This window comes from Oncorhynchus nerka, linkage group LG23 (genome assembly GCF_034236695.1).
Source record: "Oncorhynchus nerka isolate Pitt River linkage group LG23, Oner_Uvic_2.0, whole genome shotgun sequence".
NCBI lineage: Eukaryota > Metazoa > Chordata > Actinopteri > Salmoniformes > Salmonidae > Oncorhynchus > Oncorhynchus nerka.
In genome coordinates, this window is record NC_088418.1 from 45,480,386 (window position 1) to 45,507,939 (window position 27,554).

At 42.3% G+C, this 27,554-nt stretch overlaps 1 pseudogene; it reads right to left on the reverse strand.

The window, feature by feature from the left end:
- Window positions 1-7,460: 7,460 nt before the first annotated feature.
- On the reverse strand, window positions 7,461-23,436 carry LOC135564005 (general transcription factor II-I repeat domain-containing protein 2B-like; annotated as a pseudogene).
- Window positions 23,437-27,554: the final 4,118 nt, after the last annotated feature.

Genomic DNA, 27,554 nt, shown 5'->3' on the forward strand with positions numbered 1-27,554 from the left:
ATATTGTGATCACTACATCCGATGGAACTGGATACTGCTCTCAAGCTAATTTCTGCAGTATTAGTCAAGATGTGATCAATACATGATGATGGTTTCATTCCTGTGCTGTTTGTAACTTCCCTGGTAGGTTGACTGATAACCTGAACCAGGTTACAGGCACTGGTTACAGTTTACACGTTTTCTTGAGTGAGCAGCTTAATGAAAGCCAGTCAATATTTAATTCAACCAGAAAATATACGCACGTCACGCAAGAAAGCAATGATCATTATGATGTTGTTGTAGTTTTACCTGGATGCTTCGTGTGCAACTTGCACCCCTGCTACGTTTTACTTGTGGATAGAGACTTCTGGTTTTCAGGAACACATTGAAAAGCAACTTGACACAGTGTCAATAGTTCAGCATACATTTGGATTATAATGACAAGAAGAAAATGTAATTGACAGAGGAGTGAGTGAACTGAATTAATGCATAAGGTAAGGGCTAGAATTTGCTCTGGATCTTCTAACAGCAATGTGTCTGTCTGGTGTGTGCATGTATTATAATTAGCAGTGTGGCAGATTCCCCAAATTCCCAAAGTTTGGTGTATCTAACGTTAACTGGCTATAATAGCAGCCAAGGATGTTCGCTAGCTTATTTGTTTGTGCTCTGATTACGCACAAGTGTGCAGGTCAGCAGTTTGCACAGATGACTGTCTTCAGCCATATGAAAACCTTCCATAGCGAAATATATCTACCTAGCTAGCTGGCTAGTTATTTTATTTTGCTTCTCATCCAACTGGCGTTGAGCAGCAACCGAGTTGCTCAAGTGGTTTTAGAACTTTGAGATTCATCTGAAAAGGTAGCAGCACATTCTTGTTTTTTATTGGGCAGAAATGTACACGTGAGAGTCATACGTTCAATAAAAACCCATCCAAATGAAACGCATCCAGTCTAATGGTCACGTTATGGACACTGTTGCTTCGTTTTAATCCGACGTCTACATTTTTGCTAGGTTTGGACAGAAAATAATTTGGGCGACCCTAATGCTAATGACCTCGTCAAAAAGAAAACACCTTAGTGGTTCTCGGTAATGTCGGCACTATCATGACAAGAGGTGGGGAGTGTGTTATGTACCTCCAAGTTGATTTGCTAATTCTCATCGACATTGGTGTCATATTGGCTGAGATATGATGGTATTTAACATTGAGCTTCAACCAATCCGTACTATAGCGACTATAGTGATGCCTAGAGCTGAAAGAGAATTTGATGTACTGTTATATATTTCAAGGTCCCCCAGGCCCAGCTGCATCCATCCTTTCAAACATGAATGCTGAATGTATGTCATTACATGTATCACGTTTCATGTAAGACCCAGTTGCAGACAACGTTAAAAACAACATCTTATTAATCCAACAGGGGCAGGAAAAAGACAGGTCAAGGGCAGGCAGGGGTCAGTAATCCAGATAGGTGGGGCAACGATACAGGACGGCAGGCAGGCTCAGGTTCATCAGAGGTCAGTAGACCAGATAGGTGGGGCAAAGGTACAGGATGGCAGGCAGGCTGGCTGAGGGTCAGGGAAGGCAGAAAAGGTCAAAACCGGGGAAACTAGAAAACAGAAATAATCATGAGACAGGAACAGAAGGAAAAACGCTGGTAGGCTTGACGAAACACAACGAACTGGCACCAGACAAACAGAGAACACAGGTATAAATACACAGGGGATAATGGGGAAGGGGGGTTGAGACAATCACAAGGACAGGTGAAACAAATCAAGTTGTGACAACATGTGCACACTCAGTCAATGTATTGAATATGCAGGTTATCATTTCAGTGGTGGATGCCGCTTCTCCAGCCCATGTAAATGTAATTAGAATATGGGTGATCTAGTGTCACCCAGTAAAATAGCTTTACCTGAACTGGCTGCATAGCAACGGGGGCTGGTCATGTGAATCAGCCAGAGTTGTGTTCATTAGGCACCAAACGGAAGGCAACAGACTGAAACAGGGAGCAGGGAGTGACTATCTGGACTTGTCCAACAGGAACCACTTGTTTACATTTTAAATGGTTTGCCAAAGTGTGCCCTAATGACTAAAACCCTGGTCTAGAACAAAGGGTGATGTATGAGAATTCATCCTGCTTCACATCAACCTATTCACAGTCCAGTTCATACTCAATAAGCATCTAAGACCATACTCATCAAATGCTATTCATTTTCCAATAAAACATAAAAATAATTGTGGAAAAGCTCCCTCAAAATATTTTAGTGATGAACATTTGACCATCTTATTGTTATGTTGGGAGATAATAGTTGGGAGTAAATAGTTTTCATTGCCCATTAAGTAATTTATTCATATGAAGGTGATTTTTACATGGGCCATCCAGACCCACAGAGGGCGTTGTTCTGCCTTGGCACTACATCTTTCATTATGACAATAATAATGGCAGCACAGTGTGAGAGGTTCTTCCTGGAGAGTCATCCATCTAGAGAGGTGCAGGTTATAAGAATGCCCTTTTTACCCCGAATGAATGGAAGTGGACCTCGTTAACACAATGTTTTCACACCCAAGACTGTTTCCATGTTTTATAGTCCATTCACACGTCCCATGAAACATATTCTTCATCCAAATGGAACAGCTGGAGCAATAACGGCAATAACAGGTCTCTTGCCCCCCCCCCCATGCATCATCAGTGTGTTTGTGCCTCAACACAAAATACAGTCTCGGCCGCTTTTTTCATTCCCTGGCTCTCTTGTTCTCTCCCCCCTCCATATTTTCCTCTCAGCAGTCTCAGACTCTCTCTCTCTCTCTCTCTCTCTCTCTCTCTCTCTCTCTCTCTCTCTCTCTCTCTCTCTCTCTCTCTCTCTCAGCAGTCACTGCAAGGACACAAATGAGATGAGCCCTGGAATGTCCCCACACTGCATGCCATGAAGGATGACAGATACATGGGAAATGTTGGTATGTCTGTTCCGTACTTGTGTCTCTTACTTTTGTTTTTTGTTGCATATTTGCGTTTTTCAACACACACGCACACACACACACACATCTACTTTAGGCTATTCCATTCCATTGCCCAATTGCTCAACAGCAAGGGAGTCCTTCCTCTTTATAGCAGGGTAGGGGCCGTGCAGGCTTTTATATCCTCCACCAAGCCAGGCAAGTGATGATGCTGCTGAGGACATGTGGGCATGTGTGTATGTCTATTCTCTCTCTCTCTCTCACACACTCACACTCACACTCATGCACACACGCGCGCACGCAAACAGAGAAGGAGAGAGAGAGACTCCTCCCCTCTCTCTTCCCAACCCAGCACCAGGGTCCAGCCTGAGTTTTTAGATTGTCACAGCTGGGGGCAACTGATTCGCCACCCTCCCCTCCTCCCTCCATCCTTCCATTCAGGCCTGTCCCACATCAAAAGCCAGCTGTGAGGCTGCAATCAAACATGCTCCTGCAGTGAGGGCCTCTTGGGGAGCACTGATGCCCAGGAATGAGCTAATGTGCTCCAATAATGAAGCACAGGTAAATCTGGGAAATAAATCAGTTTTCTGCATTAGTTAAGTCTGGGTCTGCCTGGTATTTTAACCCATACCGTTCACACTGGATATACCTCAAAATGTAAACCGAACTAGTTGCGAACGCTATTCCACATTCCAGAGAAGGAAGGTAATATTTTATGATTTTGTCTCAACTATGGTATAATTCTGGAGATTCCCCAGGGCAGGACAAATTTCAGTAGTATACAGGCATGCACTCTGTCATGCATGTAATATCATGCAATATTTATTTTCATCAGGAAGGTCATACTGTAGTACAATGAAGTGGTCAAATCTCTAGTGTACAGTGTGCATGTAGGCTACCTACTTATACACATGCATGCAATCATACATACAGTTGAAGTCGGAAGTTTACATACACCTTAGCCAAATACATTTAAACTCAGTTTTTCACAATTCCTGACATTTAAACCTAGTAAAACTTCCCTGTCTTAGGTCAGTTAGGATCACCACTTAATTTTAAGAATGTCACGTTCTGACCTCAGTTTCTTTTTATGTCTTTGTGTTAGGTTGGTCAGGGTGTGAGTTGGGGTGGGTAGTCTATGTTCTTTTTTCTATGTCTTGGCCTGGTATGGTTCTCAATCAGGGACAGCTGTCTATCATTGTCTCTGATTGAGAACCCTACTTAGGTACCCTTTTCTCCCACCTGTTTTGTGAGAAGTGAACTTTGTCTTTGTTCAGGGCACATGGCCCAAAGCTTCACGGTTTGGTTTTTTGTTCTTCGTTTTGTCTGCGTCATTTTTGAATAAAGAAAAAATGTACGCTTACCATGCTGCACCTTGGTTCAGTCCTTCAGCCAGCCGTGACAAAGAATGTGAAATGTCAGAGTAATAGTAGAGAGAATGATTTATTTCATTTTTTATTTCTTTCATCACATTCCCAGTGGGTCAGGAATTTACATACACTCAATTAGTATTTGGTAGCATTGCCTTTAAATGATTTAACTTGGGTCAAACGTTTTGGGTAGCCTTCCACAAGCTTCCCACAATAAGTTGGGTGAATTTTGGCCCATTACTCCTGACAGAGCTGGTGTAACTGAGTCAGGTTTGTAGGCCTTCTTGCTCACACATGCTTTTTCAGTTCTGTCCACAAATGTTCTATGTGATTGAGGTCATAGCTTTGTGATGGCCACTCCAATATCTTGACTTTGTTGTCCTTAAGCCATTTTGCCACAACTTTGGAAGTATGCTTGGGGTCATTGTCCATTTGGAAGACCCATTTGCGAACAAGCTTTAACTTCCTGACATGTTTTGATGTTGTTTCAATATATCCACATCATTTTCCTACCTCATGATGCCATCTGTTTTGTGAAGTGCACCAGTCCCTCCTGCAGCAAAGCACCCCCACAACATGAAGCTACCACCACCGTGCTTCACAGTTGGGAGGGTGTTCTTCGGCTTGCAAGCCTCCCCCTTTTTCCTCCAAACATAACGATGGTCATTATGGCCAAACAGTTCTATTTTTGTTTCATTAGACCAGAGAACATTTCTCCAAAAAGTACGATCTTTGTCCCCATGTGCAGTTGCAAACCATAGTCTGGCTTTTTTATGGTGGTTTTGGAGCAGTGGCTTCTTCCTTGCTGAGCGGCCATTCAGGTTATGTCAATATAGGACTTGTTTTACTGTGAATATAGATACTTTTGTACTTGTTTCCTCCAGCATCTTCACAATGTCCTTTGCTGTTGTTCTGGGATTGATTTGCACTTTTCGCACCAAAGTACATTAATCTCTAGGAGACAGAACGTGTCTCCTTCCTGAGCGGTATGATGGCTGCGTGGTCCCATGGTGTTTATACTTGCATACTATTATTTGTACAGATGAACGTGGTACCTTCAGGCATTTGGAAATTACTCCGAAGGATGAACCAGACTTGTGGAGGTCTACAGTTTTTTGGCTTGTTTTCTTTTGATTTTCCCATGATGTCAAGCAAAGAGGCATTGAGTTTGAAGGTAGGCCTTGAAATACCACGACAGGTACACCTCCAATTGACTCAAATTATGTCAATTAGCCCATCAGAAGCTTCTAAAGCCATGAAATAATTTTCTGGAATTTTCCAAGCTGTTAAAAGGCACAGTCAACTTGTCACCAAGTGTATGTAAACTTCTGACCCACTGGAATTGTGATACAGTGAATTATATGTGAAATAATCTGTCTGTAAACAATTTTTTGAAAAATGACTTGTGTGATGCACAAAGTAGATGTCCTAACCAACTTGCCAAAACTATAGTTTGTTAACAAGAAATTTGTGGAGTGGCTGAAAAACAAGTTTTAATGACTCCAACCTAAGTGTATGTAAACTTCCGACTTCAACTGTGCATACATACAGGCACAATATCTCTTGAGACAACACCCACATGAGTATGACACACACAACATCAACCCATGTAGCTATGTAACACTGCAGGGTACAGTATTCTGCACTACCATGATGCATTTTCCATTTGTTATTCCCCCTCCCCCATCCACCACACAGTTGCCATCTATGCCCTACTTTAGTAAACAGGTATTTCCCCAGCCAGCTACAGTCTGAGTGCATGTGTGTTATGGCGGGGAGGTGGAGGAGGCCCCGTCTTGTCTCCATAACCCGCTTTACATTTGATGGCAGGGACATAGGGAAAGGTGTCTGGCACGCTGGCTTTGTGTGTTTGAGGAACTCCTGTATCAACTATCGTGTGTTTTTCCATTCTTCCAACTCATCTGAACCCGACTGTGGCAGCTGAGCTCATTACAGTCCTTAAATCCCACAAGGCTGACAGGCCAGTTAGTTTCCAGATTTACAAAAAAAAATTCTACCCCCTTTACAATTTCGTGATATCCAATCGCTGCAACTCCCATACAGACTCAGGAGAGGAAAAAGGTCGAGAGCCATGTGAAACACAACACCGCCAATCCGCACTGCTTCTTGACACACTGCTTGCTTAACCCGGAAGCCAGCCACACCAATGTGTTGGAGAATACACCGTACAGCTGGAGATCGTAGTTGGCGTGCAGGCGTCCGGCCCGCCACAAAGAGTCGCTAGAGCGCGATAGGACAAGGACATCCCGGCCGACCAAACCCTCCCCTAATTCGCCTCATGGATCTCCCAGTCGCGGCCGGCTGCTACACAGCCTGGGATCAAAGCAGGATCTGTAGGGATGCCTCTAGCTCTGCGATGCAGTGCCTTAGACCCCTGCGCCAAGCCTCAGATTTACACTTTTAATCTAATCAGCCGTTTCAACATCATATTTTTCATAGTGAGTGTATTTGGCCAGATATACGTTATATATATGTTCTTGAAGTTAAGATAGGAGACATTACTCAGTTTCTTGGGAAAAGTAGCCTGCACGATAACAGCCAGTCACCTGTAGGAACAAACACTATGAACCATGCCTATGTAGGTTTTTGGCGTAGCAGTAAATAAGAGGACTGAAGGGACCACCCTGGCGGAGCTGGTAGCAGACTTTTACTTTGTATGTGTGTTTGTTGTAACCTCTCCAGTTAACTGATACAAAATAGTGATTCATTTATTATTTACTTAATGTGTCCTGGTGTTGAATTTCCACCACAACATGTTAAGGAAAGAGGGACTTCTAAACAGGATTTAAAAAAAACTGTTTTGACACTGTTAACCTTAAAGAAATCCTTAAGTCTAGAAAGTGGCCTTTCGGTATTTAATTTGAAGTGAAGTGAAAATTTTGTGTCCAGCTAAACTCCCTGGTGAGAGAGAACTGACAGCTTTTTACTGCAGCATAGGACAATTATTCCTAGATCTGTCCGGACTTCTAGGTTCCCAAACCCAATATTTTATTCCAACAATAACATTTATACAGCAAGGTTCTGTATTTGCTCAATGTCTGCAAGATGCACAGAAAAGTGCTGCGTCCACATTATAATGGTCTCAGCTCCGCTTCAGATATGACAAACCGGGCCTATAGCTGTAATCATTAAAGGGGTTAGTGGTGGTGGTGGAGGTGGCATCGGGCCAGTAGTGGCTGAGGCTTGCTGGAGACGACACCCTGCAGAGCCATTTGTGAAAGCCAATAAAGTTCCTGAAGGTCAGGGACACTGCTAGTCCTGGAGGGCCCCTGTCCTCCCCTCCTCTGCTCTTCTCCTCTCCTTTCCTCCTCCTCTTCTCTCAGTTCAGCCCGAACCATTGATGCAACAAATAGGAAATCCCCTCCCTGTGGCACAGACCAGCTCCGAAGACCCTGAGAGTGGCAAGAGTCCCCTTCACTCAGAGAAACTCTGAGGGAGAGTGTGACTACAGGGCTCACAAGGGCTACAAGGTGAGAGCCAGAAGAAGATTGACAAACAAGGGTTTGGTTTGAAGCAGGAAAACTTCAGACGGTAGGGGAGCGATGGTGGCCCTAAACGTGTTGCCGCAAACGATGTCATCATTAATAATTTTTTGGGGAAAGACTAAATTAATTAATCTCACACTGCGAGGTGTTTGTTTCATAAAAGTGGTTCAATACAAATCCTTCTGTTAGGTTCTGACAAAGTAAAAACTCAAACGGAATGCTAGGTAAAGGCTCAAACCAAATGTCTTCACCCACTGGGCCCAACAGCTGAAAGACAAAGACATGTTAACACAAGTACATATAGCCTCTACTGTGCGGAGTCAACTCCTAGACAGCTGATACATTTCTGTTGCTAGGCAGGAACTTAAGTGGTTCCTCTCATGGGTGTTGTCATGACACTGCCTCCTATGTGTGTATGTCATAGGACTGTTTCTTCTCACTTCATCTGACCTGACCACATTCCTCACTCCTCCCTAATCTGCAGCTATCTGACCTTATCAGTGACTGAAACCAGACTGTTACTCTTTGCCTCTCTCCATAGGATGCATGAGATTTGACAATAACATGTTCTGACAAAATGTAAACCTTCTCACTCAGTAGATTTGCATACAGCCAGTTCTAATATGGTAACATGAATAAGGATATTTCAATACTTCAAGTTAGAACCCAACACTTCCAAACCGGATTTTAAAAAACATGTTTTGACACTGTTAACCTTAAAGAAATCCTTAAGTCCAGAAAGTGGCATTTCGGTATTTAATTAGCAGCTTTCCATTGCTCCTACATCAGCCTGAGAGAGAGTTGTTTTAATTAGAGCACTGACAGCTTAAGTTAGTCAGCCACTTCATTCTCTGTAATGCTGCACACAGCACACATATCAATAATGCTAATGTGACAGGGACCACACATATAATGCTGAGTGGGATGCTGGGACAAACACACACACACACACACACACACACACACACACACACACACACACACACAGGTAAAGATGCAGGCATCCTTGCACACAAATACATGCACATGCACAAACATGCAAGGACGGATGCATGCACACACTCCTGCAAATCGATAAAACAAACACACTGTGGTTATTCGAGGTTAACTCTTGGTTGTGTTATCAACTAATGAGAGTCATTCCGTGTTGAGGCGATATGTCTTGACAGTTGACTCCATTGGATTTCAATAGAGGCCTACAGTGCATCAAATGTTTCCTTTAATTCATATTGTCATCCAATGTATATGTTTGCCTATAGCCCGGTGCAACACAAGGGCTTTTTAGAGATGATAAGGGACAGAATTAACTTTACTGGGGGGGGGGGGGGGGGGGGGCTGGTCCAACTCAAGGTGTCATAAGAAAAATGCACCTCCCCCTCCCCCTAAAAAATATTTTCAACTTTTTTTTAGGGGGAGGGGGGGTGTACTGTAAAATAAATTGAACACCCTCCCTCCTCATAGAATGAACTCATAATAATATTTACAACTACAAATAGCAATAAGTGTAGAGAGACTGTGTTTTGCCACTTCAGCATGCTTTTGTTGCGCAGTCGGTGCCACGCAGGGCTACGGGCCATAAAGTTGAAGGTTCACCGACCACCAAACATGAGCTCACTCTCCCTACATGTTTCACTACACTATGATCAGAGCTGGCTACAGCCAATGATCAGTTAGGGGGAAATCAGATTTACTAAAATGTTATGACATATTTATAATTGTATAAAATACATGCAACAAATTTTCCACCAACTGGTTTCTGTGCCACACAACCAATAAACAAAGCTTTCCCGACTTCAGGCACTTCAATATTGGGGTTGACATTAGATACAGACACATTACAGAGAGAGAGACGAAAAAATGCTCAACCTCCAGATGAGTATAAGGGGGGAGTTTAAGTGCAATTTTTACAAGCTTGTTTGACTCGTAGCTTATTCTTTAGATGTTTGGGACTGCTGGTGAACCATGATGTGCCTCCAACTTTACAGTTGGCACTATGCATTGGGGCAGGTAGCTGTCACGACTTCCGCCGAAGTTGGTCCCTATCCTTGTTCGGGCGGCGTTCGGCGGTCGACGTCACCGGCCTTCTCGCCACCGCCGATCCACTTTTCATTTTCCATTTGTTTGGTCTTAGTCTTACACACCTGGTTTCACTCACCCAATTACCTGTTTATTATGTAACCCTTTGTTCCCCATGTTTGTTTGTGAGTGATTGTTTATTGTATTTTCAGTCCGTAATTGTGTGCTCGTATGATACTTTATACATTTCTCATTTTGAGTAAAAATACGTTGATTACTCATATTTTCTGTCCTGCGCCTGACACTCTACGCCAGCTAAACACAGGACCCTTACAGTAGCGTTCTTCTGGCATCCACCAAACCCAGAATTGTCCATCAGACTCCCAGATGGTGAAGGGTGATTCATCACTCCAGAGAACGCGATTCCACTGCTCCAGGGTCCAATGGCAGCGAGATTGACACCACTCCAGCCAATGCTTGGCATTGCGCATGGTGATATTATGCTTGTGGGTGGCTGTTCGGCCATTGAAACCCATTTTCATCAAGCTCCCAACGAACAGTTATTGTGCTGACTGTCCACCTATTTTTGTATATATTGTGAATAAAGCCAATATAAAAGGAAGAGAAGCTTTGGCCTAGCCCCAGAGAGATAGATATATGCCAGTGGCTTGCCATGACACCGACAATAATTACTTTATGTCAGATGGCTACAGCATCTGCTATACAGATACAGACGTACAGAAAGAGGGTAGTTTGTTATAACATTATATTAATGTGAATAACTATGGTAGACCTGAAACTGTTTTACGCCGGGGCGTACTGCCTTCATATCAAAGGCCTGCAGTAACTAAAGCGTAATGATAGCCACACCATACCACAATCGTGTCAAAACTTTATAAGGGTGATATCAAATGTAAGTCAAGACATTTTTGTAGGGAAAATACGAGCAGAAGAGCAAATGTAAACCAGGGAAAAAGCGCACAACCCTTCCCTGTGCCCCCCAGAAAATCACAGAACCCTCCCCAAAGGAAAAAAAAAGTTGGACAACCCTCCCCTATTTTGGGCCACCAGTCCCCCAGTGAATTTCGATCTGCCCCTAAACAAAAAAGAACTGTTTGAATATTCAATCCAGGGAAATGGCTTGTGCTGTGTTTCTCCTGAGTACTAAATCCTCTCTGCTAGTTTGTTGCCAATCGATGGAAAGCTTTTCACAGTGGTGAGACCTCAGAATACAAAAGGCCCTTGGGTAATATAGTGGGTCCCTGATGTCACAACTTCAATTTGTCTGTGTGGTAAACATATTTGACAAGTCAACAAAGAAAATATACCAACAGGCAATCTCTGCATGTGGCTCACAAGGACCTGCCTTTTGTTTCGTCGTGATTCTCAAAAAGCTCTAAAGACAGTCCATTTACACCTGACACTGGATTGAATGTGTTCCTGGTAAATTCATGTGTTTGAAAACATTGTACCCATTTCAGTAGTGTAAATATGAGAGATGTGATTGCCCCTTGCCTCTTACCTACTGCTCTGCCTTTCAACCTCCACTAGAGATGATGGTGTAAAGTACATTTGATCATGTCAGTTAGGGGTTGCCTTTCTCTAATCCTGACAAATCAAAAGCTCCTCTCTGCTTTGAAGTGTTCGTCATTTTGTTACGTGACAGCCTAAATTGTTGTTTTTCCTTCATCAATCTACACACAATACCCCATAATGTCAAAGGAAATATATATATATTTTTTTAAACATTTTTGAAGATGTTTTAAAAATACAAAACTTAAATATCAGATTTACATAAGTATTCAGACCATCTACTTCAGGCCTGGGCAATTATTTTCCATGGAGGGTCATATCAAAACATATTTGTATATAGCCAGAATCATATTACAGGATTATACATAATGTGTATGACTTTGTTGACACTGTAAATCACGTCCAGATATGCTACTTTTTTGACTTTATTTAAACATGAACAGAAATAATCCACATCCACGTTCTCCTTTTGGTGGGCATTTTCATTATTAAACATGCAATGAACTACACGGAGGGAAAAGTACACTGTGAATTCAGCACCACGGACAGAACTCTTATTAACGGGTCTGCACAAAAACACAAGAAAGTGTGAAAGCTCAACATTACATTTAAACTACTCAATCAGTGAGGAGTGAAGTCTCTGATGGGCATTGACTAGAGCAGTGAAGTCAGGTATAGTTTCTGATGTCGCTCTGTGCAGGATTGCTGAGAGGTGAGAGTCAGTAAGAGATGATCCGTGCCTTGAGTTGTTATATTTAATCACTGAAAATGTCTGTTCACATACATAGGTTGACCCAAACAGTACAAACATCTTCTGAGCTTGACTCATAATAATTGGACAATTTTGTTCATTGAGAGATGCATAGAACCTCGTCAGTGTCACTGTGTTGAATAGTTCTCCAATCACTGCATCAGACTGACGATCAATAAGCTCAAGTTGCAGGTCAATGGGAGCGTTATCCACATTGAACCTGAAAGGAGAGGAAACCAACAGCATGTAATTTTCCAACATTTTGAAATCCTCAAAACGATGAGAAAACTCACCTTTCAAAGCACGCAGCAGCGAGGTATACTTCTCCCGTTGGTCATCTGATAGGGAACAGACTAGTTGTGTCGGAAGGTGGGTGAGATTGTTGGCTTCTACTTGGCAGGTCAGGAGGAGTAATTTCCCTTGAAGGCTTTGACAAGGCTGTAAATCTGATGTGCAAAAATGCCCTTGCTTTGTAGTTTGTAATTCAGTTAATTAATGAGGGCCATGATGTCCACGGTGAAGGCAAAATCAGCCAACCATTCTTTATCTTGCAGGAAATCCACATATTTTCCTTTCATTTGCAAAAATTCAGCAATCTCCGACAGGTCCCACACACTTTTAAGCATCTTCCTCAAACTCAGCCATCTCACGTTTGTGTGGTAGGGGAGATCTGCGTGACCTGATTCTGTCTCTTCCAACAGCGAGACAAACTGCCTGTGGTTTAAAGATTTTGCTGTTATGAAGTTTACCACTTTAGTGACGACTGTATCCACAACATGGCTCATTTTCAGAACACATTTACAGAGCATCTCCTGATGAATAATGCAATGTGGGAAAATCAATTTCTGATCTGGGTTCAGCTCGGCTACTTCATCTTGTATCTTTTTCTAAAGGACAATGTTTTTTCCTGTTAAGTTTGAGCATCCATCAGTGGTTACACTGGATACATTTTCAAAACTCAGTCCTAGCTTTGCCACACACTTATTAACCTCGTCCAATAAATATTTCCCTGTGGTATGTGCTCTTCATTCATTGCGCTGAAGCAAGCTCCTCTGTAATTTCAGTCTGGGGTTATGCCGCGTAAGAATATCAACAACTGTGCTGTGTCACATGCATCACTGCTCTCAACCAGGGTCAAGGAGAAATAGGTGAAATCCTGTACCTTGCCGTTCAACTGTTGTTTCATATTCTCTGCGACGTCCTCAACACGCCGTGTCACTGTTCGTCTTGACAAGGAAACATTTTCAAACAGAATCAATTAAACATTATTTTATGAATTTACCCTCAGCGAATGGCTTGCTATGTTTAGCAATTTTGTGGGACAGTACATAGCTAGCTCTCACAATTCCATCGTTTGCTGAATGCAGTTTTGTGAAAAGTCCTTGCTGCTTTTGCAACTGAGAATGCAACTATTTCAATGCACTTGCCCTTTGCTCTGAAGACATATTCCTATATTTCTCTGCATATTTCGTCTGGAAGTGTCGGGACAAGTTGTATTCTTTCAAGACAGCGATGCTCTCTTTTCACACTAAGCACACAGCTTTCTCTGATACCTCAATAAAGGAATATTTTGATGTCCACTATTGCTGGAACACCCTACATTCATTGTCTACTTTCCTTTTCTTTGAAATCTTTGAAAACTCAGTTTTGCGTAATTTCTAGCTAGCTACAATTTGGAACTGTGACGTGTGTCTCAGCCTGTCAGTCACTGTCTGTCCTAGTGCAGTTGTTATTTATATGTGCCTTCATAATATATGTCCCACAAGCATTACACATAGGTGAGTATTCATTGGTCTTTTAATTTCAATAACAAATATTATTTTCTAAACTTCACTATGGCAAATTCTTTATGTGATCTGAGCATGATTCCCCGGGCCGTATTGAATCAGGTCGCTGGCCGCATACAGCCTCCGGGCCAGCCCTTTCCCAGGCCTGGTCAATGGGGAGTAGATCGATGTAAGACTCTGGTTATCCACCAGAGGTCACAATGTAATTCTTAGTTGTAGCCTTCTTTGTCTTGGAGTGTTCTTTTAAAATGGATACTTCAGGTGTCCCACACAGTGGTGAGAGGCATCTGTTCTTCCCTCTTGTCTATGGTCAGATTGTTCTAGACTACATTACAGACTGTGCAGACTGTGACTCGTCGAGAGTTTCAGAGGGTCTTACCATTTTTTGGTCTTGTAGTTTTAACCATTTCAACGTGTGGACCACATCCTCACATTCTCTGGTCTGTAATTAAATTCTCAGCGACTTCTTCTAAGCACTCTGGTCTTGGAGGGCGTACCGTCCTATTGACACAATGTCTGTGCTCATGTGGGCGTGGTTACTGACTGGGCCCAGGTTCATATGAAAAGCCATTATCTTATTTAGAAGGCTAAAATCACATTTCTATCTTTAAAAAAATAGTTTCATATTTAATCATAATTTTTTACAACATTTAGATTTCTGATAATTTTAATGACATCACAAAATAGCCATTAATTTCCCATATTCCATCGCTCATCAACATTCTTTATGTTAGAAATATTGTTTCAATGTCCATTGTTTGATCTTGAAGTTTTTGCATGGCAAATTCCCTCCATAAGACACAAAGACATTCCGATCACCCAAACTAGGCCACAAAAGGAATCGTCTGATGCCTATGGTTTACGGTCGATGTAAGGTGTCATAGAAACCCCACATCCATCCCTTTCCCCATCTGCGGGAGAGAGAGCTCTGTAGAGCTGATCCACTGTAACCTGATCTTTTGGATCCTCACAGGAGAGTCATGACACCCAAGAAGTTCTGGAAAATTATTAAAGACCTGGAGAATAAACCCTCCTCCTCACAGCTGCCCATGCTCGTTAAAGTTGATGATGTGGTTGTTACTGACAAGAAGCACATGGCTGAGCTTTTTAATCACCACTTCATTATTAAGTCAGGATTCCTATTTGACATTTTCGCAGCCCTTCTAATGAGACTTGCCCTGATGCTACTCCCTCTTTTCCCCCTACCCTATAACAAAGTTTCTTCCCGCAGGCGGTCACTGAGTCTGAGGTGCTAAAGGAGCTCCTTAAACTTGACCCCAAAAAACATCTGGGTCAGATGGTTTAGAACCTTTCTTCTTTAAAACTTATTCGGGATCGGTGTCCCTTCCACGGGACAGTTGAGCTAACGTAGGCTAATCCGATGAGCATGAGGTTGTAAGAAACCAGAACATAACTACACTGTCCAATTCATAGAAGCTATTACAGTGAAAGAATACCATGCTATTTTTGAGGAGAGTGCACAATACTTTTGAACATGAAAAGATATGAATAAACAAATTAGTTACATTTGGGCAGTCTTGATACAAAATTTGGAACAGAAATGCAATGGTTCATTGGATCAGTATACACTGCTGCCATCTAATGGCCAACATTAAATTGCACATTGGCTGGAATAATACATTATGGCCTTTCTCTTGCAATTCAAAGATGATGGTACAAAAAAATATAAAAGAAGGGTTGGATTTTTCTTTGTATTATCTTTTACCAAATCTATTGTGTTATATTCTCATACATTCCTCTCACATTTCAACGTGTTTCCATTCAAATGGTACCAGTAAGATGCATATCCTTGCTTCAGGGCCTGAGCTACAGGCAGTTAGATTTGGGTATGTCATTTTAGGCGATTATTGAAAAATAAGGGGCAGATCCTTAAGAGGTTTTAAGGTTGCTACCCCTATAATCGTTAAGCCTATCTCTGACCTTTTTAACCTGTTTCTCCTCTCTGGGAAGGTTCCCATTGCTTGGAAGGCATCCACGGTTCGTCCATTATTTAAAGGGGGAGATCAAGCTGATTCTGTTATAGGCCTATTTCTATTTTGCCCTGTTTATAAAAAGTGTTAATAATCAACTGTCTTTCTTGATGTCTATAGTATTATCTCTGGTATGCAATCTGGATCCTGCTCAGGTCATGGATGTGTCACTGCAACTTTAAAGGTCCTCATTACCTTTGATTCTAAGCAATGTTGTGCTGCAATTTTTATTGACTTGGCCAAAGCTTTTGATACGGTAGACCATTCCATTCTTGTGGGCCGGCTAAGGAGTATTGGTGTCTCTGGGGGGGTCTTTGGCCTGGTTTGCTAAATACCTCTCTCAAAGAGTGCAGTGGATAAAGTCAGAACATTTGCTGTCTCAGCCACTGCCTTTCACCGAGGGTGTACCCCAAGGCTCGATCCTAGGCCCCACGCTCTTCTCAATTTACATCAACAACATAGATCAGGCAGTAGGAAGCTCTCTCATCCATTTATATGCAGATAATACAGTTTTATACTCAGCCTGCCCCTCCCTGGATTTTGTGTTAAACACTCTACATCAAAGCTTTCTCTGCCCTTTTAACCTTGTTCTGAACACTTCCAAAACAATGGTATTGTGGTTTGGTAAGAAGAAGGCCCCTCTCCCCATAGGTGTGATTACTACCTCTGAGGGTTTAGATCTTGAGGTAGTCACCTCATACAAGTACTTGGGGGGTATGGCTAGACGGTACATTGTCCTTCTCTCAGCATATATCAAAGTTGCAGGCTAAAGTTAAATCTAGACTTTATTTCCTCTATCGCAATCGCTCCTCTTTCACCCTAGCTACCAAACTAACCCTGATTCAGATGACCATCCTACCCATGTTAGATTATGGAGACGTAATTTATAGATTGGCAGGTAAGAGTGCTCTCGAGCGGCTAGATGTGCTTTACCATTCGGCCGTCAGATTTGCCACCAAAAGGACACGTCACTGCACTCTATAATCTTCTGTAAACTGGTAATCTCTGTATACCCACCGCAAGACCCACTGGTGGATGCTCATTTATTAAAACCCCTTAGGCCTCACCCTGTGTGTGTGTCCATTCAAAAAAGAGAATGGTCAAAATGTCCCCTCCGGTAGGAAAACCCAGGACATTCAAATCCCAGGGTGGTGACGCTGACTGTTTCACTAAGAACTCTGTTAGATGTATGTCAACTTGACACTGGTGATGACAGCTTTCACTCCAAAATGTTTTGTTGTTCATTCACTCAGTACTGTTTGAATGTTTATTTATTTGCGTGTTTAAAAAAAGTCTAAAACAGTTGACGTGTTAAAAGTGGATCCCCATTAGCTGCTGCCAAGGCAGCAGTTACTCTTCCTGGGGTCCAGGAAAATTAAGGCAGTTATACAATGTTAAAATCATTACAATACATTAATATGTTTCACAACACACTTTGTGCCCTCAGGCCCCTACTCCACCACTACCACATATCTACAATACAAAATCCATGTGTATTCTTTATGTAATTTATCTTTGTTTGATAGTGCAGTTTCTTCTTCTTTTTATTCAGTTTAGTCACATGATTTCTCAAATTGCAATACTTTTGCCAATCGGTTGTGCAGCCAGATGTATTTGCCATTCCTTTTGCCTCATCACTCTCAACCATAAAATTCATCAATCCACGGGGATTTAACATTTTTTACAGTCATTTTCTTAATGAGTGCATGCTTATTAGTAACTGGAATAAGCAATTTTATAAATGTGTCAAGTGCAGTGTCTGTTTGCTCCTCATTACACAACACGGACCAACAAATATTCTTTACCGCAACAACATAGGAATCTCTAAAAACGTATTGTATGACCTCTTATACACTATATTAGGCCCAGCCTTGGGAACTTTGGTTTTCCTACATATGGCTACTATATTGTGATCACTACATCTGATGGATCTGGATACTACTTTCAAGCAAATTTCTGCACCATTAGCTTTTTTTTTTGCAGCATTTGTAAAGATGTGATCAATATATGTTGATGATTTCATTCCTGTGCTGTTTGCAACTACTCTGGTAGGTTGACTGATAACCTGATTCAGGTTGCAGGCACTGGTTACAGTTTGAAGCTCTTTCATGAGTGGGCATCTTAATGAAAGCAAGTCAATATTTAAAATCACCCAGAAAATATACCTCTCTGTTCATATCACATCCATTATCAAGCATTGTTATCCAGATACTGACTGTAAGCGCTTGGTGTTCTATAGCAGCTTCCCACAAGAATGGGCTTTAGGTGAGGCAGATGAACCTGTAGCCATGTTACTTCAACAGTATTTAACTTAGTTTTGAGATCCTCTCTAAGCTTTATGTGTTAGCAAGCATGGCGTTTATGTGTTAGCAAAGCATGGCGTTTATGTGTTAGCAAAGCATGGCGTTTATGTGTTAGCAAAGCATGGCGTTTATGTGTTAGCAAAGCATGGCGTTTATGTGTTAGCAAAGCATGGCGTTTATGTGTTAGCAAAGCATGGCGTTTATGTGTTAGCAAAGCATGGCGTTTATGTGTTAGCAAAGCATGGCGTTTATGTGTTAGCAAGCATGGCGTTTTCTTTTAGATGTACACATCACGCAGGAAAGCAATGATCATTATGATGTTGTTGTTGTTTTACCTAGACGCAATTTGTGTGCATCTTGCACCCATGCTAGTTTTTACTTGTGGATAGAGACTTCGGGAACACATTGAAAAGTAACCTGACACTGTGTTGATCAGTCAGCGTGAATTTGGATTATAACAGAGGAGGGAGTGAACTGAATTAATGCATAAGGTAAGGGCTAGAATTGGCTCTGGATCTTCTAACAGCAATGTGTCTGTCTGGTGTGTGCATGTATTATAATTAGCAGCGTGGCAGTTTCCCCAAATGCCCAAAGTTTGGTGTATCTAACGTTAACTGGCTATAATAGTAGCCAAGGATGTTCACTAGCTTCTTTGTCTGTGCTCTGATTACATCCAGGTCAGCAGTTTGCACAGATGACTTTCTTCAGCCATATGAAAACCTTCCATTACGGAATATACCTACCTACCTACCTATTTTCTTTTGCTTCTCATCCAACTGGTGTTAGCTAGCTTGCGCTGCAGGCTTTCTACTGGCTAGCTGCTACTGATTTACTTGACTGGTTTTAGAACTCTGAGATTCAGCTGAAAAGGTAGCAGCACATCCTTGGATTTTATTGGGCAGAAATGTACACAAACTTTGAATACATTGTGAATTCAATCAAAACTGTTGCACCTACAAACGTATCCAGTCCAAATGTATCTAAGTATAATGGTCACCTAATGGAAGCTGTAGCCTCATTGTAATCCGACATCTTAAATTTGAGATAGGTTTAGGCGAAAAATGTATCTGACTACCCTAATGCTAATGGCCGTGTCAAAAATCCGGTATAGTGGTTCTCGGTAACAGCAGGACAGTCATGAGGAGAGGCAGGGAGTGTGTTGTGTACATCTAATCAAGTTGATTTGGGAATCTTCATCGACACTGGTGTCGTATTGGCTTAGATATGACGGTAGAGAGATTAAACATTGAGCTTTAACCATTTCATACCGTAGCGACTACAATGATGCCCTAGAGCTGAAAGAGATTTTTATGTACTGTTATATACATTATATTTCAAGGTCTCCCAGGCCCAGCTGCATCCATCCTTTCAAACATGAATGCTGAATGTATGTCATATTGGAGTCATTACATGTGCGCATTCAGTCAATGTATTGAATATGCAGGATATCATTTTAGCGGTGGATGCCGCTTCTCCAGCCCATGTAAATGTAATTAGAATATGGGTGATCTAGTATTAGCCATTAAAATACCTCGACCTGAACTGGCTGCTTAGCAACAGGGGCTGGTCATGCGAAGCAGCAAGGGTCGTGTTAATTAGGCTCCAAACGGAAGAACACAGACTGAAACAGGGAGCAGGGAGGGACTACCAACAGGAACCACTTGTTTTCATTTTTAAATGGTTTGCTACAGTGTGCCCTAATGACTAAAACCCTGGTCTAGAACGAAGGGTGATGTACGAGAATTCATCCTGCTTCACATCAACCTATTCACAGTCCAGTTCATACTCATTAAGCATCTAAGACCATACTCATCAAATGCTCTTCATTCTTCATTAAAAGAATGTGGGAAAGTTCCCTCAAAACATTTTAGTGATGGACATTCTACCGTCTTTATGTAATGTTAATAGTTGGGAATAAATAGTTTTCATGGTCCATTAGGTCATATATTCATATGAAGGGGATTTTTACATGGACCTTCCAGACCCACAGAGGGCGTTGTTCTGCTTTGGCACTACATTGTTCATCATGACAATAATAATGGCAGCACAGTGTGAGAGGTTCTTCCTGGAGAGTCATCCATCTAGAGAGGTGCAGGTTATAAGAATGCCCTTTTTACCGCGAATGAATGGAAGTGGACCTCGTTAACACAATGTTTTCACACCCAAGACTGTTTCCCTGTTTTATAGTCCATTCACACGTCCCATGAAACATATTCTTCATCCAAATGGAACAGCTGGAGCAATAACAGGTCTCTTGCCCCCATGCATCATCAGTGTGTTTGTGCCTCGCCACAAAATACAGTCTCGGTCTCAGCCGCCTTTTTCATTCCCTGGCTCTCTTGTCCCCCCCACCCCCCCTCTTTTTCTCTCTCAGCAGGCAGTCTCTCTCTCTCTCAGCAGTCACTGCAAGGACACAAATGAGATGAGCCCTGGAATGTCCCCACACTGCATGCCATGGAGGAGGACAGATATTCTCATGGGAAATGTGGGTATGTCTGTTCCGTACTTGTGTCTTACTTTTTCTGTTTGTTGCATATTTGCGTTTCACACACACACACACACATCTACTTTAGGCTATTCCATTCCATTGCCCAATTGCCCAACAGCAAGGGAGTTCTGCCTCTCTACAGCAGGGTAGGGACCGTGCAGGCTTTTATATCCTCCACCCAGCCAGGCGATGATGCTGCTGAGGACGTGTGTGTGTGTCTCTGTATATACTTTCATGTTTGTGTGTCTATTCTCTCTCCCTCTCACACAAACAGATAGAGAGGGAGAGAGAAAGCAAGAGAGAGAGAGCAAGAATGAAAGAGAGAGAGAGACTCCTCCCCTCACTCTTCCCAACCCAGCACCAGGGTCCAGCCTGATTTTTAGATTTTCACAGCTGTGGGCAACTGATTCACCGCCCTCCCCTCCTCCCTCCATCCTTCCATTCAGGCCTGGCCCACATCACAAGCCAGCAGTGAGGCTACAATCAAACAAGCAGTGGGGGCCTCTTGGGGAGCACTGATGCCCAGGAATGAGCTAATGTGCTCCAATGATGAAGCACGGGTAAATCTGGGAAATAAACCAGTTTTCTGCATCATTTAGGTCTGGGTCTGCCTGGTATCTTAACCCATACCGTTCACACTGGATATACAGTAGCAGTCAAACATTTGGACACACCTGTGGAATCATATGTAAAAACATCATAACTATGAAATAACACATATGTAATCATGTAGTAACCACAAGTGTTAAACAAATCAAAATCTATTTTGTATTTGAGATTCTTAAAAGTAGCCACACTTTGCCTTGATGACAGCTGTAATGGGATATTTTCTCAATTCCATCCAATAAATATGACCACTGCCCTGTCGAGAGAGGGGCTATTTCGGACACACACCCACCACAGGCTTTACTGCATGTCCGTAGAGATGATGGCAGAGTGGCACTTCGGATTGCAAGTTTACAAACAAAAGGATGCTTCCTCGTTCAAGCATATAAAACTTACAGACCTTCTTATATAAAAGATGGGAAAACGAAAATGTTCCTTAAAATTCCTCTAATTCTAATAACTTATAAGTGCAATAAGGAGGGCGCCGGCCGCAAAGGGGGGTATTAATCTCCAATAATGGCTTCGCACTAATAATTCAACTAATAATCCTCCGGTTATTGTATACAAATTGGCTCTTTGGCTCCCCCATTCCGGCCCCTAATTGTAAAATGCACAAAATGTATAATCGATTACCTAAAATATTTCAGGTAGAGCCCATAACAACAAAAATGATATTGCATCAGAGTGTAATTGTAATTCACAACTAAGGTCCTATATAGACCTAGATGTATGGTTGTATGTGGGTGCATGTCGGTGAAAAATCCATAGTTCATGAGCCCGACATCTTGGGTTGCAGGCCTCTAGGTCATCAGGCTGCTGATTATCCTGCACACCTGTCACCATCGTCTCGCACGCCTGCGCCTCATGACACTCACCTGAACTTCATCACCTCCTTGATTATCATCTGTCAGTCCCCTTGGTTCTTTCCTCAGGTGTTATTGACTCTGTTTTCATGTCGGTGCATTGTTTGTGGTACATGTTTATTGTTTAATTTATTTAATAAAACACTCTCTCCCTGAACTTGCTTCCAGACACTCAGCCCACTTGTTACAGATGTAGGTTGGAGCTCAACATCAGGCTTTTTTCATAGGCTTAGTCTACCCAAATGAGCAGACAGAGCTTGGTGATGGGCCTGGCTAAAATGCTAGTCGTTGTCTTAACTAAGACACTTTGGACTAGGCCTTTAGTCCATGGCAGGGCCTTCACCACGCGTCCCATTAACCATGAGTTTGTTGGAGCATCCATGATGACGACCAGGTCTCCAGGAGTGACATTTCTCCTATGGTTATTCCACTTGCTCCTTTCCTGCATCAATGGGAGATATTCCCTAACCCAGGTTGGCAATGTGCTGCACTTTCCTCCACCTTCTCCTGGAGTACAGGTCTCCTCTCTGGAATAGCCCGGGGGTTATGATGGGTTTTGACCTCAGTAGAAGCAGGTGATTAGGAGTGAGAGGACCAAGGTCGTTGTGGTCGTTGGTCACCATTGTTAATGGCCTGTCATTTATGATTGCCTCGACCTCGCACGGAGCTGTTTGCAACGCCTCGTCATCTGGTGCTTGTTCCTTGAGGGTTGATGCTAGAATCTTCTTCACTTGCCGAATCAGCCTTTCCCATACTGCTCCATGATAGGCTCCTGAGGGAGGATTGAACGACCATTTTACTCCAATGTTCCGTAATGTGTTTTGGATCTTCTTGTGATCCAGTTCCTTTAGAGCCTCTGCTAGCTCCCCTTGTGCACCCACAAACTTTGGGGTCACACGGTCCTGTGGAAGGTCAGCCATCTTTTGTTCTCCAGCTTTGGCTTGCATACACCTACATGACACAGCTCTTGATGATCTTTCTTGCCAATGAATTGGCACAGGGCATCCAAAAGCGTTGGCTAAGTCTGGACAGCATATGGCCCCTCCCACAATGACCAACCTGCTCATGAATCTGTTGTAGGATAAGTTTGGAGATGTGGGAATCTTTTGGCAGTATCATGGGGTTCTTCAGCTCCATAGGCATGGATCCTTTACTTATCTGCCCTTCTATACTAAGCAGGCTTTTGTCCATGACTGGGTCCATCTTACCGAAGCCTTTAGCATATTGTCTCTCTATCTCAAGGTGCTGCTTCTGCTCATAGCAGATAATTGCTTTCTCAGCTTCCCCCATGTCCTCCACAGTCAGGCTTTCTGTTTTGACAGACAGCTTGAGCTGGGTCGAGCGGGTAATTCAAACCTTTCTGTTCTGGCTTGATCGGAGCAGCAGTCCTCTTAGCTCCAGCATCCAAGCAAAGGCCGTCTTGAGGCTGTTCCATGTCGAATAGTGCTCGATCAGCTTGCTAGTTGACCTCTCCTCTGTCACGCGCACACTATTTACAGTGACATTCTTACTTCGGGGTTGTCCTGAGGGATAGAGCCCAGTTATGGATTCTTTGGCCATTGTGTTTCTGGTTTCTCCAAAAACTCTGGTCCTGCCAGCCATCTTGAATTCAGAAAGGTCTCAATGTTCAGGCCACGTGAGGCGTCGTCAGCTGGGTTCTGTTTTGTATTTATGTGTCTCCCACTGCTCTCCTCTTGACAGATCACGAATCACAGAGACTCTGTTCACTACAAAGGTATGGAATCTTGTAGTCTTGTTGTTGATATATGTTAAGGGGATTTTTATCAATGATGACTAATTATGTATACATTTCTATCAGGACTGACTAGTCCAAATGCTATTATGTACTGTACATGTATGAATTTTCTATCTTGCTCCCATTCCCAATTGTATATAATATAGTCAGGAGTTTAGAACAATGTCTTGGTACAAATGAATGAACTATCTCCAGACTGTCTAGAATGCTATCTACACTGACTGACCTTGGCTTTAGGCGAGGAGGGAAGGCTCGAGAACTATAGGGCCTCTCTACCAGTGTCAAGAAGAGATAGAACATTTAGAAAACGCTGACGTCATTTTCAGTTTATAACCCGTGGCAAAATGTGTATGAACTTAGTACTCTCTTGAATTAAACGCTGTTACCTGACTTTTAAGACCGGGGCTCTGTCCATTCTTATAAAATATAGGGTCTTACAAACCCTTAAATGCATTGACAGAGTGTTTTAATTTTGATTGGGAAATAAAACAGAGGAATTTAGAATTCCTTCAACAATATATTTCAGTACAGGCTGGCTGTCTGTCCAGAAAGCAGAGTCTTGTAGTTCAATCTGGAGCTCCTTTCTGAGTATGCTATCTACTTGTACAGTTAGTGTTGGTGCTGAGAGTTCCAGCCTGGGGGTTGTCATCTGCTTAATTGGCGTCACTTTGGACTGGCCTAGCAAAAATGCAATGTGAAACTTTTCTTCTTTGCCTGTGAGCCTCAAGTAGCTTGTAGTTCCGTAGTCTTGTACACTTGCATACATGAAGGGCACTTTTCGGCATTTGCTGTATGATCGATGAGAATTTCCATATTGCAAATGTACGGTCCCTTACTAGACGTCTGGGAATGTTTGTAAAATTTGCCGATGGCGGCGGTCCGTGCACCGGGGTCAGGTCTTCTGGAAGTCATCGAACGGAGTCTCTCGGACATTAGGTTTCCGTTTTATAAAATGTTCAAATCTTTGTCATTTTTCCCCTGTCCCGGTAAATTCCACCAGATGGCGAATGGAATCTTATTGCAAATGTACAAAACATCACCAATCACGACATGGCCATTTATCCTAAACGGAAAAGATTTCGAAGACGAAACTTGGTGAGCATAGGTTTGGACTAATGGGCTGTTAGCCAGATGGTGTCGAGGCCTCAACGCTTTTTGAGTTAAGGCCATTTTCTGGGATTAAAGGTCAATAACAAAAATAGAATGCTAATTTGACCACTTGACATCAAAGTACATGAACCTACGGTGTCAGGAAAAAAAGAAACTAATCAATAGAAATCTATTGTAATATACGAGAAATCGTACAATGTACAATTGGTGATGGTCAAAGAAATGTGTTTTTTTCTTCAAAAAAGTTACAGATCCAGTTGGGGCGTGTTCAGACGGATCTGTTAAGGTGGGTTTCGGAGCTCTGTGAGATTTCTGTGATTTTCTGTGATTTTCTGAAATCACACACACTCATTCAACCCTCTGTAAATCAGTCAAGTCTTTATGATAAGAACTAAAACGCAATATTCTGTTAGAGCCTACCCCAAGGAGGATTTGTGTTCACTTTCATCTTCCTGTGCCAACCGGAAGTGCCTTAAACTGGGGTCATAGGGGATGTTTCGAATGGTTAAACAGGTCAGATCTTTCCAAAACCTCATATGTGGGATTAGGCAACCCTCATGAACTGTAAATCAGTCATTTCTCCCAACATATGTCAAAGAAAAAACTCACACACACACACAGCAAGAATGGAATGACACAGTGCGGGGCTTAAAGATACACAGAGCCTGAAATAGCATTACCATAATCTCTAGGCTGTGCCGAGTTCAACAAGATGCTCCGCTTGACAGTAGCTCGCTCGGTCTGAGCGCAGCGACCGTGCAAAAAAGTAGGTCCAAAATTAAACCTGGCCCTAAATTTATATGTGCTTTTGGGTGTCAGCGGGAGAACCGTTAGGGTTAGAGGCACAATTCGATTTGTGCAAGCCTAACCTTGACCGTGTGGCATTAACCCTTAACAGTGAAAAGAAGGTGTTTACATCAAGCAGTTTGCAATGACTACTCTCCCCATAGGAATACATTGCCTGCTCCCCTAAATTCAACCTGAAGCCTATGCGGGTTATGAAGGCCTTATGAACATGTCTTCGATAACAATTCATCAGGCCACTATGAGGTCTACCTGTGTTGATTCTAAGCTTCCTGGAGCAACCGGAAGTGATTAGATTCACCCTAAAGATGTTTGATGAACCAAACCTGCAGTTTGTGAAAATCACTGCATTCAACCCTGTTTAAATCAGTCAATTCTTAGTATAAAGACTTTAAACTCGGGATTCTGTAAAAGCCTACCCCAATGAGGATATGTGTTTACTTTTAGCTTCCTGTGCCAACTGGAAGTGCTTTCAATTGGGGTCATAGGGGCTGTTTCGAAGGGTTAAAAAAGTCACATCTTTCCAAAACTTCATATGTGTGATTAGGCAGCCCTCATGAACTGTAAATCAGTCATGTCTCCCATCAGATTTCCAAGAAAAACTCACACACACACACAGCAAGGATGAAGTGACACAGTGTGGGGCTTACAGACACACAAAGCCTGCAATAGTTACCTTCGTTTGAACTATCAATGAACCGTCAGACCTAGAGCTCTGCAACTTTAGAAACCTGTTCTACAGCTCAAGTCGGTAGTGCGTGGTGAGGTATGTGGCTCTTAGAAGGTTCTCAGACCGAGAAACAGCCTCGTACATTGTTACACAATGACTGGTCTTTTGTTTGATAAAATCCATTTTTATAGCCTACCACGAAACATTTTGTGTACCGCTTGTGTCGTGAATTCCGTCTCATTCAACTTTCAACTAAACATTCGATGTAAATACACACACTACATGTGCGTTTATCCAGTCATGTTTGGTTTCATTGCAATCAACTGGTTGTGTGTAACACGAAACCAAACATGATGGTTCTTTTCGCTGGACGTATTGACCGAAAGAAACCGATAATAACCTCATTGTGCACCAATTATATGACCACTGTTTCGTTGATTGACTGTATTTTAACCTAATGACTACTGATCGTCTTGAAATCTAGCTTGGTAGATAGCCAATGAGCTGAGGTAAACGGCAATATGTAATGTTTATGTGTTGGAAGACCAGCACATGTAGTAAACTCGGGCGTAAAGAGGGTCATTCGTCATTGAAGATTCATACTGGAAGGAGCCACACGTGCTGTTACGCACAGCAGTATTTCGGTAAAGCGCATCTTCAGCTATTTTTATATTATGGCGACTAAGTCAGGGAAAGCAAAATCCAAGTCTAGATATACAGATGTACACAAAATTATAGAAGAAATTGATAGGGAAAGTGAGACAGAGTTGCTCCTGGACGAAGATTCAGTTTGCGAGCATAGCTATGACTCCCAGATGGAAGATTATTTTTTGCACGGAGAGGACATCGTTTTGGACCGGTAAGTTCTTCTCTTGCTAATGCCGTTGTTTGATATTAATAATATCAAATATTATTCGTGATTTTAAATTTTTTATTTGCAATATACGTATATAAATATAATCAGTAATGAAATGTGTAAAGTACACAATGGCTATACATTGTGGGTGGGGGTATGTTTGTATGTATGTGTATGAACCATAGCCTATGTTTCTGTGTGTCTATATACAG